Source organism: Pseudophryne corroboree, chromosome 4, assembly GCF_028390025.1.
Source record: "Pseudophryne corroboree isolate aPseCor3 chromosome 4, aPseCor3.hap2, whole genome shotgun sequence".
NCBI classification, from domain to species: Eukaryota; Metazoa; Chordata; class Amphibia; order Anura; family Myobatrachidae; genus Pseudophryne; species Pseudophryne corroboree.
Genome location: NC_086447.1, coordinates 485056796 through 485075700, shown reverse-complemented (window position 1 = coordinate 485075700; position 18905 = coordinate 485056796).

Below are 18905 nucleotides of genomic sequence, written 5' to 3'. Positions count from 1 at the left end.
GAGCCCGATATGCAAGCTGGGGGAGAGAAGGGTGCATCCTTCTGATGAAACTGCATTGTGGGCACAGCGGAGAAACGCATCAAGGTAGCCCCCTCCAGGGAGATTGACTTTTGATTGGATCACGCTAATTACTCAATCTCTGGGTAGTCTGCACCCTTCTGTGTACAGACCTGATAGCACCTCGCAGATCATACTGCATACAGACCTGATAGCACCGTGCACATTATACTGTGCACAGACCTGATAGCACCATGCTGAGCACGTTGCGTACAGACCAGATAGCACCGTGCACATTATACTGTGCACAGGTCTAAAAGCCCTGTGCATAGCACACTGTGTACAGACCAGACAGCACTGTGCAGAGCACACTGCTTCACTGCATACGGACCTGCTAGCACAGTGCAGAACATACTGCATACAGGACTCTGCCTGCCGTAAGGTATAAAATAAGAATTTACTTACCGATAATTCTATTTCTCGTAGTCCGTAGTGGATGCTGGGACTCCGTCAGGACCATGGGGAATAGCGGCTCCGCAGGAGACAGGGCACAAAAGTAAAAGCTTTAGGATCAGGTGGTGTGCACTGGCTCCTCCCCCTATGACCCTCCTCCAAGCCTCAGTTAGGATACTGTGCCCGGACGAGCGTACACAATAAGGAAGGATTTTGAATCCCGGGTAAGACTCATACCAGCCACACCAATCACACTGTACAACCTGTGATCTGAACCCAGTTAACAGCATGATAACAGCGGAGCCTCTGAAAAGATGGCTCACAACAATAATAACCCGATTTTTGTAACAATAACTATGTACAAGTATTGCAGACAATCCGCACTTGGGATGGGCGCCCAGCATCCACTACGGACTACGAGAAATAGAATTATCGGTAAGTAAATTCTTATTTTCTCTGACGTCCTAGTGGATGCTGGGACTCCGTCAGGACCATGGGGATTATACCAAAGCTCCCAAACGGGCGGGAGAGTGCGGATGACTCTGCAGCACCGAATGAGAGAACTCCAGGTCCTCCTCAGCCAGGGTATCAAATTTGTAGAATTTTGCAAACGTGTTTTGCTCCTGACCAAGTAGCAGCTCGGCAAAGTTGTAAAGCCGAGACCCCTCGGGCAGCCGCCCAAGATGAGCCCACCTTCCTTGTGAAATGGGCATATACATATTTTGGCTGTGGCAGGCCTGCCACAGAATGTGCAAGCTGAATTGTACTACACATCCAACTAGCAATCGTCTGCTTAGAAGCAAGAGCACCCAGTTTGTTGGGTGCATACAGGATAACAGCAAGTCAGTTTTCCTGACTCCAGCCGTCCTGGAAACCTATATTTTCAGGGCCCTGACAACATGTAGCAACTTGGAGTCCTCCAAGTCCCTAATAGCCGCAGGTACCACAATAAACTGGTTCAGGTGAAACGCTGACACCACCTTAGGGAGAAACTGGGGACGAGTCCGCAGCTCTGCCCTGTCCGAATGGACAATCAGATATGGGCTTTTGTGAGACAAAGCCACCAATTCTGACACTCGCCTGGCCGAGGCCAGGGCCAACCGCATGGTCACTTTTCATGTGAGATATTTCAAATCCACAGATTTGAGCGGTTTAAAATGTGATTTGAGGAATCCCAGAACTACGTTGAGATCCCACAGTGCCACTGGAGGCACAAAAGGGGGTTGTATATGCAGTACTCCCTTGACAAACTTCTGGACTTCAGGAAGTGAAGCCAATTCTTTCTGGAAGAAAATTGACAGGGCCGAAATTTGAACCTTAATGGACCCCAATTTGAGGCCCATAGACACTCCTGTTTGCAGGAAATGCAGGAATCGACCGAGTTGAAATTTCTTCGTGGGGCCTTCCTGGCCCACCCCACGCAACATATTTTCTGGCGGGAAAGGGTATACCGCCAATAATTTTCTATCGGGGGAAACCCACGCATCATCACACACTTCATTTAATTTATCTGATTCAGGAAAAACTACATGTAGTTTTTTCACACCCACATAATACCCTTTTTTGTGGTACTTGTAGTATCAGAAATATGTAACACCTCCTTCATTGCCCTTAACATGTAACGTGTGGCCCTAAAGGAAAATACGTTTGTTTCTTCACCGTCGACACTGGAGTCAGTGTCCGTGTCTGTGTCTATGTCGACCGACTGAGGTAAATGGGCGTTTTAAAGCCCCTGACGGTGTTCTAGACGCCTGGACAGGTACTAATTTGTTTGCCGGCCGTCTCATGTTGTCAACCGACCTTGAAGCGTGTTGACATTATCACGTAATTCCTTAATAAGCCATCCGTTCCGGTGTCGACTCCCTAGAGAGTGACATCCCCATTACAGGCAATTGCTCCGCCTCCTCACCAACATCGTCCTCATACATGTCGACACACACGTACCGACACACAGCACACACACAGGGAATGCTCTGATAGAGGACAGGACCCCACTAGCCCTTTGGGGAGACAGAGGGAGAGTTTGCCAGCACACACCAAAACGCTATAATTATACAGGGACAACCTTTATATAAGTGTTTTCCCTTATAGCATCTTAATATATAATCATATCGCCAAATAAGTGCCCCCCCCCCCTCTCTGTTTTAACCCTGTTTCTGTAGTGCAGTGCAGGGGAGAGCCTGGGAGCCTTCCCACCAGCAGTTCTGTGAGGGAAAATGGCGCTGTGTGCTGAGGAGATAGGCCCCGCCCCCTATTCCGGCGGGCTCTTCTCACGGTTTTTCTGAGACCTGGCAGGGGTGAAATACATCCATATAGCCTCAGGGACTATATGTGATGTATTCTTTTTAGCCAGAAAAGGTATTAACATTGCTGCCCAGGGCGCCCCCCCCAGCGCCCTGCACCCTCAGTGACCGTTGATGTGAAGTGTGCTGAGAGCAATGGCGCACAGCTGCAGTGCTGTGCGCTACCTCATGAAGACTGAAAAGCCTTCAGCCGCCGGTTTCTGGACCTCTTCTTACTTCGGCATCTGCAAGGGGGTCGGCGGCGCGGCTCCGGTGACCCATCCAGGCTGTACCTGTGATCGTCCCTCTGGAGCTAGTGTCCAGTAGCCTAAGAAGCAAATCCATCCTGCACGCAGGTGAGTTCACTTCTTCTCCCCTAGGTCCCTCGTTGCAGTGAGCCTGTTGCCAGCAGGACTCACTGAAAATAAGAAACCTATCAAAACTTTTACTCTAAGCAGCTCTTTATGAGAGCCACCTAGATTGCACCCTGCTCGGACGGGCACAAAAACCTAACTGAGGCTTGGAGGAGGGTCATAGGGGGAGGAGCCAGTGCACACCACCTGATCCTAAAGCTTTTACTTTTGTGCCCTGTCTCCTGCGGAGCCGCTATTCCCCATGGTCCTGACGGAGTCCCAGCATCCACTAGGACGTCAGAGAAAAGGGGATGCTGCCTGCCGTAAGGTGTAAAAGAGTACTCTGCCTGCCGTAAGGTGTAAAAGGGGACTCTGCCTGCCGTAAGGTGTAAAAGGGGACTCTGCCTGCCGTAAGGTGTAAAAGGGGACTCTGCCTGCCGTAAGGTGTAAAAGGGGACTCTGCCTGCCGTAAGGTGTAAAAGGGGACTCTGCCTGCCGTAAGGTGTAAAAGGGGACTCTGCCTCCAGTAAGGTGTAAAAGGGGACTCTGCCAGCCATAAGGTGTAAAAGGGAGCCCTGTCTGCCATAAGGTGTAAAAGGGAGCTCTGCCTGCCATAAGGTGTAAAAGTGGGGTGTGGTATGTTAGGTAGATTAGACTGTCGACAGTGTCTAGGTTGACCACTATTGGTCGACAGTAAGTAGGTCAACATGGTTTCTAGGTCGACAGGGACTCTAGGTCAACATGTACTAGGTCGACATGAGAAAAAGTCGACATGAGTTTTTTTACTTTTTTTGGTGTTGTTTCCTCCGTACAGTGACCGGGAACCCCAATTAGTGCACCGTGTCCCCTTGCATGGCTTGCTTCACTCGCCATGCTTCAGGCAGGTTACCATTTCCAATTGTAGTCCATGTGGATTGTAAAGTATGAAAAAGTTAGAAAAAAAGTGAAAAACTCATGTCATCCTTTTGTCATGTCGACCTAGAACATGTCGACCTAGAGTCCCTGTCGACCTAGAAACCATGTCGACCTACTTACTGTCGACCAATAGTGGTCGACCTAGACAGTGTCAACCTTCTTACTGTCGACCTAAAGACCGGCCCCAGCAAATGTGAGCTCTGCCTGCCATAATGTGTAAAAGGGAGCTCTGCCTACCGTAAGGTTTAAAAGTGAGCTCTGCCTGCCGTAAGGTATAAAAGGGGGCTCTGCCTTCCGTAAGGTGTAAAAGGGGGCTCTGCCTGCCGTAAGGTGTAAAACGGGGCTCTGCCTGCTGTAAGGTGTAAAAGTGGGGTGTGGTATGTTAGGTAGATTAGACTGTCGACAGTGTCTAGGTCGACCACTCTTGGTCGACAGTAAGTAGGTCGACATGGTTTCTAGGTCGACAGGGACTCTAGGTCAACATGTACTAGGTCGACATGAGTTTTTTTACTTTTTCTGGTGTCGTTTCCTCAGTACAGTGACCGGGAACCCCAATTAGTGCACCATGTCCCCTTGCATGGCTTGCTTCACTCGCCATTCTTCAGGCAGGTTACCATTTCCAATTGTAGTCCACGTGGATTGTAAAGTATGAAAAAGTTAGAAAAAAAGTGAAAAACTCATGTCATCCTTTTGTCATGTCGACCTAGAACATGTCGACACAGAGTCCCTGTCGACCTAGAAACCATGTCAACCTACTTACTGTTGACCAATAGTGGTCGACCTAGACAGTGTCAACCTACTTACTGTCGACCTAAAGACCGGCCCCAGCAAATGTGAGCTCTGCCTGCCATAATGTGTAAAAGGGAGCTCTGCCTACCGTAAGGTGTAAAGGTGAGCGCTGCCTGCCGTGGGGTGTAAAAGGGGGCTCTGCCTGCCGTAAGGTGTAAAATGGGGCTCTGCCTGCCGTAAGGTGTAAAAGGGGGCACTGCCTGGCATATTGTGTGTAAGTGGCACTTCTGTTCAGTGTCATTTCAATAATGGAGACTACTGTGCAGCGTATTATTAATTGGTATTATTTTGTGGCCACGCCCCTTCCCCCATGAAGCCACACCTTTATATTTTTGGTGCGCGCCTACGCACTGGCCCTATTTTAAATAAGGTGGGGGGATCCAATGCTGTTTATTGCACACAGCGCTAAAATGTCTAGTTACGGCACTGCTTCCACTTTATCTATATTGAAAAGTTTAGTCCTACTTTTTCTAATTGCAAAGTCTTTGATCAGATCCTCAAAACTTATATTACATATGCGTATTTATACACTGCTCAAAAAAATAAAGGGAACACTTAAACAACACAATGTAACTCCAAGTCAATCACACTTCTGTGAAATCAAACTGTCCACTTAGGAAGCAACACTGATTGACAATCAATTTCACATGCTGTTGTGCAAATGGAATAGACAACAGGTGGAAATTATAGGAAATTAGCAAGACACCCCCAATAAAGGAGTTGTTCTGTAGGTGGTGACCACAGACCACTTCTTAGCTCCTATGCTTTCTGGCTGATGTTTTGGTCACTTTTGAAAGCTGGTGGTGCTTTCACTCTAGTGGTAGCATGAGACGGAGTCTACAACCCACACAAGTGGCTCAGGTAGTGCAGCTCATCCAGGATGGCACATCAATGCGAGCTGTGGCAAGAAGGTTTGCTGTGTCTGTCAGCGTAGTGTCCAGAGCATGGAGGTGCTACCAGGAGACAGGCCAGTACATCAGGAGACGTGGAGGAGGCCGTAGGAGGGCAACAACCCAGCAGCAGGACCGCTACCTCCGCCTTTGTGCAAGGAGGAACAGGAGGAGCACTGCCAGAGCCCTGCAAAATGACCTCCAGCAAGCCACAAATGTGCATGTGTCTACTCAAACGATCACAAACAGACTCCATGAGGGTGGTGTGAGGGCCCGACATCCACAGGTGGGGGTTGTGCTGTCGAAGTAAAAAAATATTACATAAAAAGAACATACAAACTACACACATTATGAGTCGCTATACTTGCAAATACGCGCAGTGAGCACAGCAATATATGGTAACACACACATTTACACGGAAATGCCACAGAGATGGATTCGACACTTATTTCATGCAGTACATAATTATAATAATATCAAGCACCAGACATCATGATGATTTAAAATTATATAATGAAGTAATGTCATGTATGTGTATTATTTGAACGAAACCAGATATACCTGTCATATTTGGTATTGAAGCAAGCAGATTAATGTATAGATTAATTTGATACTTGTTATTAAGTTGTTGGACATTGCAACAAATAGTTATGATTAAATGTATGAAAGCTAAAAATCACTCTTATTAGGACAGTGGACAGGAAGCTCACGCCAGCCCCTTTGGACGTCCCCAAGGCTGAACCTGTTCAGCACACGAATAGACTAGTGACTCATCATGAATGAGAAAGTCCCCTCCCCCAAAAACTAGATAACACATTGCTGATCACACAGGAAGTCAGTTGCTGTTTTGTCTCAGAGGATGATGGAGTTGCTTCTACACCAGTTCCTGCATGATTTTACAGAGAGAGAGAGAGAGTGATATGGAGAGACGAATTTATATAACTTAAGGATAATGGTATTGTATGCTGGCCTGTAACTGTATGTTTTAACTGCTTACTGTGTGAGTTGTAACCATGTGATTATAGGTATACTGTACATTGTAATATATTGAATCCATATCCTTTTAATAACAAATATATACATCAATGAGCTTTGGAACTCAGATAATGTGTGGGTGTATTGTTTTCTCTTATGGGATGCAGTGTTTTGCGATGTATAGCGCACATTCATGGCACATGGTAATAAGAGGTGCAGGCCTTTACAATATATATTAGAGCGGGCATTTTAAATATTTTTAAGGAAACAATTTGGTATTCACGGATGGGTGCTCATCCGGGATATTATGGTCTTAATGATGCACTGTACATTATAAACGCGACGCTGTGGTCGATCAGCTTGTGGTGGACGCATCGTAAAGCTGAGAAAATCATATCCGTGTGTATTGTTGTGTTATCAGTAAGCCAATGATATGAAATTTCAAGGGACAATGCGTTTCTCATAATATTTAAAATGCTAAAATTTATTTTTATTGTTGCAAAACAAAGTTCAAATAAATCATATTGTGTTTGATTCAAATTGGATTGTTTATCTGTTAAGTAGGTTTAAAAAGTACATTTAAAAGTTGCTGCATAGCCTTGATATAGTTTTTTTTTAACTCAGGCCTAAAATAACTTCTGGTGCTTGTATAATGTGTGATTTCTTTGTGACAAAGGAAGCCGCATGGTCTGTCCTCCATTTTTGACTAACCACATGGCCTGTCCACCATTTTGTGTAAACCTCATGGATGTGGAGGGGGGAGGAGCAGTTGCCATTTTAGGAAGGTCCTTTTCTAAATAGCTGATTTTCAGTCTACACAGAACAATCAGTTTCCTTGGTCACATCAAGCAAAATTTATGAGTTACCAATGCATTTATTTAACCCATGCCATAGTCAATTACAAATAGTTTCAATTGGGCCTAGTGAGAGTAAATGGTGAGATAAATGCTTGGTTTGGTGTAAGAAATTGCACACAAAAAAGAAAAGAAAAAAAAATACTTTTTTTTTCTTCTTTCCCAGGATTTAGTTAACTCTCTGTTTGCTATAAGATAGGCATTGAAATGCTAATTAACTGGTTCAACCACTTTTACAGGCAGGCAGAAAGCACATAGCTTTGATATGCAAATAAGAGGTAAGGTGTCTCATAGGAGACCAGTGAATGGTACATATATATAATATTATTATAATAATAATTATGTGTATATTTATATCAGTGTATGTTCTGCAAGATAGTTATCCAATCTGAATCATATCATTTAAATTATAGATTATTGCAGTCATTATAGACTGTGTGAAATAGGATACATTTGTTGCTATATAGGTAAATTTGAAATAACAGTATTTTAAGGAAGTAAGTGTAAAGACACAAACGCAGGTCTGCATAAAAGTTTATACAGTAGAAGTTGTGTCTAGTGGGCAATAGTAATTAGTATTGTTCACATTTATAGAGCTGTGTGATTTGTTTTATTGCGGACGTAGGGTTTTGTACACTTGTCTCGGACAAACTACAGGACTACGCACGCAGCGTAAGAGACACGCACGGTCGCGTGTTTACGCAAAGTGCGTAAGAGTGCGGGCGCTAAGTACAAATTACACAATAGTGTCATTTAGTTCAAAGGTGGGACAGTAGCCAGGCTACAATAGCACAAAACTATCCAATTTCAAAAGCAGGTTACTCTAAATTTAGTTTAAAAACTGTATTGCCTCTGGGGGTAAAGCTGCCAATCTGAATGCTTTTCTGTACAGAAAATTTTAATTCAAAGTGTATTTGAGTGAGCGAACGTAGGAGTGAGTGGATTTAAACCCCGGAATTCGGGATCCCGTCGTGTGGTACAACAAGTAAGTGGAGGCTTGGCGGCGTGAGGCGGCTGACTCACGTTAGTATAGGATTTGGAGTACATAAGTCATGAGGAGACTTACACAAGAGCATGGTAGGGAATTGTGAATTGTGACCAATGTAGTTTTTTTATACGCTTCGGCTGAGGTTTCGCAGCTTGTGATTCGATTCCAGTGGTCGTACGGCGGATAGGTAACAAGTACCTATACGCTGTGCGATTGGACCACGCGTTTGTGGGTGCGATATATAGTGCAACTTGATACCCCTTTTACAAGCTTTTGCGTAAAATCACGGTATCATTAGCGCTGTATACAGCATATGCAAGCGCGATTTGTGTATAGAAAGTGCATAGGGAGTTTTCGCTGGTCTCTCTCAGGAAAATCTCCAACGACAGATACTTTACTGGAAAGGTTAAGTTATCCCTAAAAACTTCCAGTAAATATAGGTCAATAGGGGCCCTAGGTTGGGTACATCGCCTTCGTTATCGACAGTGTATGGTAGTACTGGCCAACATGGGCGAGAGTGGGTGAAAGCGCTCGGAGAACTTTCACCGTCACCTTATATTGAGTATTTTGGTGTTTGTGGGAAAAGGCCCACAACTATGGGAGTCAGTTGCTCAACTAAGGGACGTTTAGCCAGGGTTCAGGCTGAAGAGCCGTGTCCAAGGGGTCAGCGAGGTTTTAAAAAAAAGGAAAAAGTATTATGTGTGGGAAATATGGTCCACACGCTGAAGACTCTTTGTCTGAATGGGTACGTATGACTGACAATGATAGGGTATCATTCCCTAAGGTGGGCAGCTTTGAACCAGAGGTACTGCAGAACTTAAGGATAAGAATATGTCTAATAAAATCCAGAAAACAAAGGGTCAGACATACAAAGTGTTTAAACCTGTGGCAGCAAGAGGGGTTGGTGAGTTTGATCCTAAGGTATTGCAGGTGGTATGTCTAACCAAAGTCATATAAGACAAGAATGGAAATATAAGAACTGTTTGAACTTGTAGCAACAATAAACAAGTAGGAAGAAAAAAAGACAATGCAAGTACACCGCCATATGTAGATGTGGAAGCAGTTACGGCCAGCATACAAACTATAGAAAATAATAAAAATATGACTGTAACCTATATATGTACTAATGAATGTTGAAGTTTTATTTAGGAGGAGAAGGTGACCTGATTGTTTTCAGCCATTTCTCATGCACCCAGAGGAGTATCCAACCGGTAAAAGAAGAGCAGTAGCCTGCGGGGGAAGTGGCTGAGACCAGTGGAACATACAGATGAAAGATATATAGTGAGTAAATATATATCAGGAAGTGCTCCAATCAAAAAATTAATAATTTATTAAAAAAACAATAATGAACAATTTAATATATCCAAAAAGTAGACATATAATACATATACCTATAGTAGATATCTCTCTCATTCGTGTCTCCAATAATACATAAGTCCGTAATAATAGTGTTCTTTAGATTCCGAAATGTTATTAGATGCTGTGAGGTCTTAATAAGATAAGTAGCCCGTATTGCACTTGTCTCCTTTTGACTTGTCAGTCTAGTAGCAACGTGAGGATTATAGTGGCAAGCACGCCAACATGCAGTGTTTCTTCCGTAAATTGATGCTGTAAGCACACTTGTGGGAACAGGCGGAGGGAGGGCGCCGATATGATGATAACCCGGCGCTATGCTACACCCCCGTCTGATCTCGGCTGACAATGTCCTGTATCGTGTTGTGCAGTAAAAGAGGGTCCCTCTTACCGGACTTGAATCATTCACAAGCACCGTGGAGTTTTAGCAGCAGACTCCCGTATCAGCGGCGGCTCTGTGATGTCCGTAATCGGCTTTCTTTGTAGCACAGCCGTGGAGACACTTTCACTGAATGGGTTGTTTAGAAGGTCCTTACGCGTTTCTCCGCCCCTATCTCACGGCGGTTTCGTCAGAGGATGTATTGTCTGCCATTCTGGCTGTCTATTTAAACCCATATGAACCAATCATGAATAATTGATTAATACAAACACCTGCGGTATTAACCGCACTTGGAGATAAATGCATATACGAATCATATGTCTACCTACATAGCACAATCAATTTATAAATGTTTAAAAATGTTAAGAATAATGTTAGGAAACAACGAGCAGAATAATGACTCTTATTAATTAAATCTAATGACACAATGTAATTTAATAATACGATTAATAAACATATTTAAAATTTCTAATAATTAATTCAATGGAAGCACATTGAATTATCATCAGAGTTAATAGCCTAATGGTTAACAAACCAGGCTAACACATATTAGGACCTTGGTTCGAATCCAAGCCTAATACACCACACAAAATGTATCACCCATTAAATAATATAAATAGAGACTATATTATGTCTCAACAGTTGATAGCACACAATGAATTATATACAAAATTATCATTCATAACAGTTAATTCATTTTCTATATTGTGCTAAATGACAGCATGTCACTTTTTATCCTTCATATTATTTAAAACGAATTATCTTTATGGTATAACACCTTTTAATATATAGTTACAGAGTACGAACTACTAACCCTAGATGGTGAACACACATATAAAACTAAATGAATGGATGAGAAAACAGGGATTAATTTTATCGAATAATAAAAGATCAAACAATTAAAACTGTTTTATCTAATATTATTTAATTCTATATTTTCATTAAGTCCTTCAGGGACCAATGTAGCCAGGGTGAAGATCCAAAACGCCTCTCTGGTACAGAGTCGGCCATATCTGTCTCCACCTCTCTGGGTAGGAGCAATCGTTTCAATTCCTTGTAGTTTAATAACATTGGCATTCCCTTCATGAACCTGTAGAACATGTCTTGATACACTATGACTGTTATTTTGGTTGATAATATTTCTTCTGTGTTCTAAAAATCGTGTATTCAGGCTGCGTGTAGTCCTGCCTACATATTGCATACCACATACGCAACTTAAAAGATAGATAACATACATTTTTTGACAATTTATAAATGATTCTATTTTGAAACTTTTACCAGTTGTAGTGGACCAGTGGAACAGGTAAGTATGGTATCATTCGTGTACATATATAGTAAAACCCAAAAATAAAACAAAAACATCAAGAAAGTAACGTCAGAAATGGAGGAAAACCTGTCCGCACATTAGTATTTGCCAGTAGGAAAGCGGACAGAGACAAGGTAACCCCCGGATATTTCTTTCAGTTACCATATAAGAAGTATTCATTCCTAGTAATGCCCCTAGTCAAGATGAGCTCGGAAATGTTTGTTGGACCATGTACAGACCCTTAATACGGGATGAGAAGGATTGAATAAATACTTTGCATGACCTAGAAGCTTGTTAAACTTTTTTTTTTTGTCTTTTGCAGTAATAGAAAACTCTCCATCTGGATAAGACCACTGGTAAACACTAATTCAGCAAATGGGAGGTGGCTGTCTCTGTGCGAATGGACGGGCTCAATAAGGCATTGAGTGTCAGGGTGCAGACTTCTTTGCAAAACTGGAAAGGGGTCACAGTAGCTAATCTTAGATAGTGTGCTATTAAACATCACAAGAATTGTGTTAGGCGCAGAGAACAACAGGTGGAAAGGTTAAGGACGGTAAGTATACTGGCACATACAGGAAAGACCCATCAGTCCAAACCCCAGATCCCTAATGGTCAATAATATGTTACACTTGTAGGAAGGAAGGGCATTTTGCCAGAGATTGTAGGAGTAGTAGGACACATAGTCAATATAGACCCCCTAGACAGAAAACACAAGCCACATTATTAAACACATAGACGGGACCAAGGGACATATAGTAAGGAATCATAAGCCATATAGAAAACACAGATTCGGCTAATGGGAAGAACAAAATAAATGCAACATTACCCTTTGACAAAACTTGCTGGGGTTAAGATGGGGCCTCTAAACTTTTGCTTCTTTTTCCTAGCAGAAATGGCCCCTGATTAACTTAATTTTGTTAGATATGATATACATATTCTGTGCTCCCGCTCAGGAAGTACAAAGTATGTTAGACACCTACGAAGACTAATGTCGCATTCTACTGTTCTAGATGCATGTCCATCACAGGTAGAGGAAATTATCTCACAGATACCGGGTTCCCTATGAACATAGGATGGACAGGACACTGGATTGATGGCTGGGATAGTCCCAGTAGCGATACGATAAACACAGAAATTTTTTTTTAAGGGGAGTAGACCAAGTAGAGAATCTCTACCCCGTAGTGCCCAATCAAGATGTCAATTTTTTAAAAAATCTTCACCTCTACAAACTCATCTGTCACCAACCTCTATTCTGTTTTTCTACAGTTTCCTCTTCATCTTTTGCGTTCACACAGGGTGGTACAATATATGGACCCAATTACAGTTCAAACTCCACATGCCTAGGTCCTTCAGAGTTCTGCCCAAACCCAGTATATCTCAACAGCACGATAACACCAGTATTACTGCAGTGTGCCTTGTCATGCACAAAGGGTGGAGAATGGGAATACTGGTGAAGGGAAATTTTGTATAGACACTGATATGCGGCATGCCTGTTGGTGAATGGCAAACCTGACATTTTCTTTTTCATTTTCTTCTACTTTCTCTCCTCTAGAGATGTTTCTTTTTTCTTTTTTTTGAGTTATGTTCATGGTACTCTACATTGCAAACACACGATAGTAAATTAAAATGAAAAAAATTGTGTTCCCTACAGGAAAAGGCAGTCTGGAGGACAAAGGGGTATGGCCAGGAGTCCTCAGGACTGTGGATAGGTGGACACAGTAAGCCAGTAGCCCCCAGAGCATACCTTCCAAGTCTAGCTGAGGTGGCACACGGTCTGACTCATCTAGGCAAAGAGGGTATGTGCAGGCTGATGAGAGCCTACTGGTGTGCGCCAGGATTCTATTCTCATGCAGGTAAGAGAGCAATGACCTGTATTGCTTGCTTGAGGAAGAATATTGGTAAAGCAATACCAACAGAGCCATCCCATATCCAGGGCAGGGCATACTGCATACTGACCTGATAGCACTGTGCAGCGCATACTGCATACTGACCTGATAGTACTGTGTAGAGCATAGTGACCAGATAGCACTGTGCAGAGCATACTGACCTGATAGCACTGTGCAGAGCATACTGCATACTGACCAGTTAGCACTGTACAGAGCACACTGCATACTCACCTGATAGCACTGTGCAGAGCATACTGCATACTGACCTGATAGCACAGTGCAGAGCATACTGACCTGAGAGCACTGTGCAGAGCATACGGCATACTGACCTAATAGTACTGTGCAGAGCATACTGACCTGATAGCACTGTGCAGAGCATACTGCATACTGACCTGATAGCACTATGTAGAGCATACTGCATAGTGACCTGATAGCACTGTGTAGAGCAGGCTTTCCCAACCATGGTCCTCAAGGCACACCAACAGTGCAGGTTTTAGTGATATCCAGGCTGCAGCACAGATGGTTAAATCAAAATAAGTTAGCTACTAATTAAGTCACCTGTGCTGAAGCCTGGATATCACTAAAACATGCACTGTTAGTGTGCCTTGAGGACCGTGGTTGGGAAAGCCTGGTGTAGAGGATACTGACCTGATAGCACTGTGCAGAGCATGCTGCATACTGACCTGATAGCACTGTGTAGAGGATACTGACCTGATCGCACTGTGCAGAGCATACTGCATACTGACCTGATAGCACTGTGCAGAGCATACTGACCTGATAGCACTGTGCAGAGCATACTGACCTGATAGCACTGTGCAGAGCATGCTGCATACTGACCTGATAGCACTGTGCAGAGGATACTGACCTGATAGCACTGTGCAGAGCATACTGCATACTGGCTTGATAGCACTGTGCAGAGCATGCTGCATACTGACCTGATAGCACTGTATACAGCATACTGACCTAATTGCACTGTGCAGAGCATACTGACCTGATAGCACTGTGCAAAGCATACTGCATACTGAGCACTATGTAGAGCATACTGCATACTGACATAATAGCACTGTGTAGAGGATACTGACCTGATAGCACTGTGCAGAGCATACTGCATACTGACCTGATAGCACTGTGTAGAGCATACTGACCTGATAGCACTGTGCAGAGCATGCTGCATACTGACCTGATAGCACTGTGTAGAGGATACTGCATACTGACCTGATAGCACAGTGCAGAGCATACTGACCTGAGAGCACTGTGCAGAGCATACGGCATACTGACCTAATAGTACTGTGCAGAGCATACTGACCTGATAGCACTGTGCAGAGCATACTGCATACTGACCTGATAGCACTATGTAGAGCATACTGCATAGTGACCTGGTAGCACTGTGTAGAGCAGGCTTTCCCAACCATGGTCCTCAAGGCACACCAACAGTGCAGGTTTTAGTGATATCCAGGCTGCAGCACAGATGGTTAAATCAAAATAAGTTAGCTACTAATTAAGTCACCTGTGCTGAAGCCTGGATATCACTCAAACATGCACTGTTAGTGTGCCTTGAGGACCGTGGTTGGGAAAGCCTGGTGTAGAGGATACTGACCTGATAGCACTGTGCAGAGCATGCTGCATACTGACCTGATAGCACTGTGTAGAGGATACTGACCTGATCGCACTGTGCAGAGCATACTGCATACTGACCTGATAGCACTGTGTAGAGCATACTGACCTGATAGCACTGTGCAGAGCATACTGACCTGATAGCACTGTGCAGAGCATACTGACCTGATAGCACTGTGCAGAGCATGCTGCATACTGACCTGATAGCACTGTGCAGAGCATACTGCATACTGGCTTGATAGCACTGTGCAGAGCATGCTGCATACTGACCTGATAGCACTGTATACAGCATACTGACCTAATTGCACTGTGCAGAGCATACTGACCTGATAGCACTGTGCAAAGCATACTGCATACTGAGCACTATGTAGAGCATACTGCATACTGACATAATAGCACTGTGTAGAGGATACTGACCTGATAGCACTGTGCAGAGCATACTGCATACTGACCTGATAGCACTGTGTAGAGCATACTGACCTGATAGCACTGTGCAGAGCATGCTGCATACTGACCTGATAGCACTGTGTAGAGGATACTGACCTGATAGCACTGTGCAGAGCATACTGCATACTGACCTGATAGCACTGTGTAGAGCATACTGACCTGATAGCACTGTGCAGAGCATACTGCATACTGACCTGATAGCACTGTATAGAGCATACTGACCTGATTGCACTGTGCAGAGCATACTGACCTGATAGCACTGTGCAAAGCATACTGCATACTGACCTGATAGCACTATGTAGAGCATACTGCATACTGACATAATAGCACTGTGTAGAGGATACTGACCTGATAGCACTGTGCAGAGCATACTGCATACTGACCTGATAGCACTACGTAGAGCATACTGACCTGATAGCACTGTGCAGAGCATGCTGCATACTGACCTGATAGCACTGTGCAGAGGATACTGACCTGATAGCACTGTGCAGAGCATGCTGCATACTGACCTGATAGCACTGTGTAGAGGATACTGACCTGATCGCACTGTGCAGAGCATACTGCATACTGACCTGATAGCACTGTGTAGAGCATACTGACCTGATAGCACTGTGCAGAGCATACTGACCTGATAGCACTGTGCAGAGCATGCTGCATACTGACCTGATAGCACTGTGCAGAGGATACTGACCTGATAGCACTGTGCAGAGCATACTGCATACTGGCTTGATAGCACTGTGCAGAGCATGCTGCATACTGACCTGATAGCACTGTATACAGCATACTGACCTAATTGCACTGTGCAGAGCATACTGACCTGATAGCACTGTGCAAAGCATACTGCATACTGAGCACTATGTAGAGCATACTGCATACTGACATAATAGCACTGTGTAGAGGATACTGACCTGATAGCACTGTGCAGAGCATACTGCATACTGACCTGATAGCACTGTGTAGAGCATACTGACCTGATAGCACTGTGCAGAGCATGCTGCATACTGACCTGATAGCACTGTGTAGAGGATACTGACCTGATCGCACTGTGCAGAGCATACTGCATACTGACCTGATAGCACTGTGTAGAGCATACTGACCTGATAGCACTGTGCAGAGCATACTGACCTGATAGCACTGTGCAGAGCATGCTGCATACTGACCTGATAGCACTGTGCAGAGGATACTGACCTGATAGCACTGTGCAGAGCATACTGCATACTGGCTTGATAGCACTGTGCAGAGCATGCTGCATACTGACCTGATAGCACTGTATACAGCATACTGACCTAATTGCACTGTGCAGAGCATACTGACCTGATAGCACTGTGCAAAGCATACTGCATACTGAGCACTATGTAGAGCATACTGCATACTGACATAATAGCACTGTGTAGAGGATACTGACCTGATAGCACTGTGCAGAGCATACTGCATACTGACCTGATAGCACTGTGTAGAGCATACTGACCTGATAGCACTGTGCAGAGCATGCTGCATACTGACCTGATAGCACTGTGTAGAGGATACTGACCTGATAGCACTGTGCAGAGCATACTGCATACTGACCTGATAGCACTGTGTAGAGCATACTGACCTGATAGCACTGTGCAGAGCATACTGCATACTGACCTGATAGCACTGTATAGAGCATACTGACCTGATTGCACTGTGCAGAGCATACTGACCTGATAGCACTGTGCAAAGCATACTGCATACTGACCTGATAGCACTATGTAGAGCATACTGCATACTGACATAATAGCACTGTGTAGAGGATACTGACCTGATAGCACTGTGCAGAGCATACTGACCTGATAGCACTGTGCAAAGCATACTGCATACTGACCTGATAGCACTATGTAGAGCATACTGCATACTGACATAATAGCACTGTGTAGAGGATACTGACCTGATAGCACTGTGCAGAGCATACTGCATACTGACCTGATAGCACTACGTAGAGCATACTGACCTGATAGCACTGTGCAGAGCATGCTGCATACTGACCTGATAGCACTGTGCAGAGGATACTGACCTGATAGCACTGTGCAGAGCATGCTGCATACTGACCTGATAGCACTGTGTAGAGGATACTGACCTGATCGCACTGTGCAGAGCATACTGCATACTGACCTGATAGCACTGTGTAGAGCATACTGACCTGATAGCACTGTGCAGAGCATACTGACCTGATAGCACTGTGCAGAGCATGCTGCATACTGACCTGATAGCACTGTGCAGAGGATACTGACCTAATAGCACTGTGCAGAGCATACTGCATACTGGCTTGATAGCACTGTGCAGAGCATACTGCATACTGACCTGATAGCACTGTATACAGCATACTGACCTAATTGCACTGTGCAGAGCATACTGACCTGATAGCACTGTGCAAAGCATACTGCATACTGAGCACTATGTAGAGCATACTGCATACTGACATAATAGCACTGTGTAGAGGATACTGACCTGATAGCACTGTGCAGAGCATACTGCATACTGCATACTGACCTGATAGCACTGTGTAGAGCATACTGACCTGATAGCACTGTGCAGAGCATGCTGCATACTGACCTGATAGCACTGTGTAGAGGATACTGACCTGATAGCACTGTGCAGAGCATACTGCATACTGACCTGATAGCACTGTGTAGAGCATACTGACCTGATAGCACTGTGCAGAGCATACTGCATACTGACCTGATAGCACTGTATAGAGCATACTGACCTGATTGCACTGTGCAAAGCATACTGACCTGATAGCACTGTGCAAAGCATACTGCATACTGACCTGATAGCACTATGTAGAGCATACTGCATACTGACATAATAGCACTGTGTAGAGGATACTGACCTGATAGCACTGTGCAGAGCATACTGCATACTGACCTGATAGCACTATGTAGAGCATACTGACCTGATAGCACTGTGCAGAGCATGCTGCATACTGACCTGATAGCACTGTGCAGAGGATACTGACCTGATAGCACTGTGCAGAGCATACTGCATACTGACATAATAGCACTGTGTAGAGGATACTGACCTGATAGCACTGTGCAGAGCATACTGCATACTGACCTGATAGCACTGTGCAGAGCATACTGACCTGATAGCACTGTGCAGAGCATGCTGCATACTGACCTGATAGCACTGTGCAGAGGATACTGACCTGATAGCACTGTGCAGAGCATACTGCATACTGACATAATAGCACTGTGTAGAGGATACTGACCTGATAGCACTGTGCAGAGCCTACTGCATACTGACCTGATAGCACTGTGCAGAGCATACTGACCTGATAGCACTGTGCAAAGCATACTGCATACTGACCTGATAGCACTATGTAGAGCATACTGCATACTGACATAATAGCACTGTGTAGAGGATACTGACCTGATAGCACTGTGCAGAGCATACTGCATAC